At 40.7% G+C, this 2407-nt stretch overlaps 1 long non-coding RNA gene across 1 annotated transcript in view; it reads left to right on the forward strand.

Moving 5' to 3' along the window:
• The window catches only part of LOC140367792 (uncharacterized), a 14385-nt gene extending 13016 nt beyond the window's left edge, over positions 1-1369 (forward strand). The window contains exon 3 of the long non-coding RNA XR_011928136.1: positions 1216-1369. This is a non-coding gene — a long non-coding RNA (uncharacterized lncRNA). The remainder of the gene's footprint in view (positions 1-1215) is intronic.
• Positions 1370-2407: the final 1038 nt, after the last annotated feature.

The raw sequence follows: 2407 nt of genomic DNA on the forward strand, positions 1-2407 counted from the left end.
TGTAACTACTTCCAGAGAACTTGGAGTGAGTCACGGTAACTGTCCCCTGCAGGTTGGCAAAAACACCTTGAGCACTGTGGAATGTAATGAAACCGTTTGGACAAGCTCTGCATTGTCCAGCATCAGTTCTCTGGAATATTTGCGCAACAAGAGATCTCTTCCTAAAACCGGCAGTGGCATATGAGTAATGCTTCAAGCTTCTGTTGAAAGATTGTGGGTTCAACTCCCGCACAAATAAGTGGAGACTGCCTGTGACTGCATGTACTCTTACAGGAATAACTATGAAAATAATTGAACAAGCTCTAAATAGTCAGTCGCTGTGGCAGTACAACAATGCTTAAAGTGGCACTGTGTAACTCTTCAGGTCGGTTCAGGTTTGTGGAGAGGCGAGCAGTAAGAATCCATTGTTTTGTTCCCCCCAATGAAACCAACTGTAATTGAATAAATGCAACACAAAATCCACGCAAAGCAATATCGACGTCACGGAGACCAACAGAAACGTTAGCAGCTTTAAAGGGGACGTATTATACAAAATTGACTTTAATGCACTTTTAACCTTGTCACAACAATTTTCTCATCATTATTTTTACTGAAAGTTACGGTTTGATTGATTCATACATGTTCGAGTAATCCTGTATTGTCCTGCAACTGAGGCTCGAGTGCTCAGAGAATTCCTGTTTTCACCTACTCCCTATCCACATCCCTGTACTTAGTTGAGATTATTATAAAAATAAAAATAAAAGACTGTGTGACACTTGTCTAGTTCTAAAATGTCACATAATCAGTTTTGAAAAACATTTAAATAACAATCTTATTGCGGTGAAACGTCACGATGAAGAGGCGGGGCTTATCAGTTCTGTAGTTTTGAACAGGAAGTTGATGGTCCATTTCTATTATCAAGCCGTTTTAGATCAATATTATACTTTATAATGAACATAATGTGAAATAATAATGATCTACTTATGTTACAGTTCAATACAAAGCTAAATTGTCTCCTTTAAGTAAAAGACAAAGTTGGCTGTATTGTTGTTGTTGATTAGTTTCTGCACTTTTACACCTGAAACATCCATGATATCTCTTTTCTTCAACAGAGACCCGGATCCGCATTGAATTGTAATGAATAATTTGTGCCCCTCTGCGTGCGTTCAAATTGTTCTGAGGGATTTCTTTGACCCCCATCTCAAACTCAATCTCCGCCTGTTCATCTGACACCAGGACAGATGCCGCGTCTCAGCCTTCGATCTGATTGGTTTCGGAGTAGCAAAGATCAAAGGCGAGACAAAACAAAAGAGAAAAGATGAGAGGAACGAAGCTGCAGGAAAGACACATTGTCGCCATGACGATTTTCACTAATAAAATGAACTAAAACCGCCACAAATCTCATATGCCTTTATTCCCAAATATGCAGACTTTCTCAATGGAGACAGACATTTGCATTGTGGAGCTCAGTTCAAACGGAGTCTGAAATCCCAGGGGGTGTATAGTGTGTGCTCCCATGTGAGTTGTAAAATCACCTTTGACTCCAATTCCCTTTGTAAGCTGACGATGCCACATTCCTTCACTGGTTGTTAGTCTCATTTGAGGATTTCTGATTGGCCTACTATTTAGAGATGTTACACACAACACACTAAAGCTTTATAATTACATTTGTTTCGTTATAGAGCTATAAAAAACATGGTAGATTTAAGTCTGAATGTGAACAAAAAATATTATGTAACTGTAGGATGTGTCTTCTAAATCCACATTTTCAGTTGACTGATGTCTATTTTAGCCGTGTAACAGAACATTCCAAATGTAGACTTATAATATAATTCACTGAACTTAATTAACAATTAATGTTTTATTATTATATATACAATTTTGTTTGTTTTAATGTGAAGTTGTTTTATACATGCAAAGTTTTATTTTAGTTGTTGTTATTGGCAGAACGTACTGATGCCAAAAAATGTACTCAAGTAAGAGTAAAGTTACTTCAAAATAATATTGCTTAAGTACAAGTACAAATCGTGGTCCAAGAAGTTATTCCAGTACAATGTATACAAAAAAAAGTGACTCAAGTAAATAAGTCAAAGTAACTGCGATCGTCACTTGACTTGAGAAACTGGGGGCGTGAAGAGCCCTAATGGCGTGTCCGGGCTTTCAACTTTGGGGAAGTGGGTCCGCGGGGAAAAGGGAGGAGGCGCAGAGGTCCAACGAACACGGGCTCACGGGGGGAGTGACCGGGAGGGAGGTGGTCACGCTTTGGGGTATAAACTGCAAACTACCGCCGCCCACTGTTGGAGCAACTTTTGTGGCCTGCACGTCCCCTCCGCGCGCGCGCCCCACGGAAACTGGCCCCAAGTGCGTAGCTCGTGCGTTCTTGTTTCCCCGCTCGTCTCCCCGCTCGCCGCCGCCGCCGCAAGAACAA

The sequence above is a fragment of the Eucyclogobius newberryi genome, unplaced genomic scaffold (assembly GCF_026437365.1).
Source record: "Eucyclogobius newberryi isolate DKJ021-1_F unplaced genomic scaffold, fEucNew1.0.hap1 SCAF_10, whole genome shotgun sequence".
NCBI classification, from domain to species: Eukaryota; Metazoa; Chordata; class Actinopteri; order Gobiiformes; family Gobiidae; genus Eucyclogobius; species Eucyclogobius newberryi.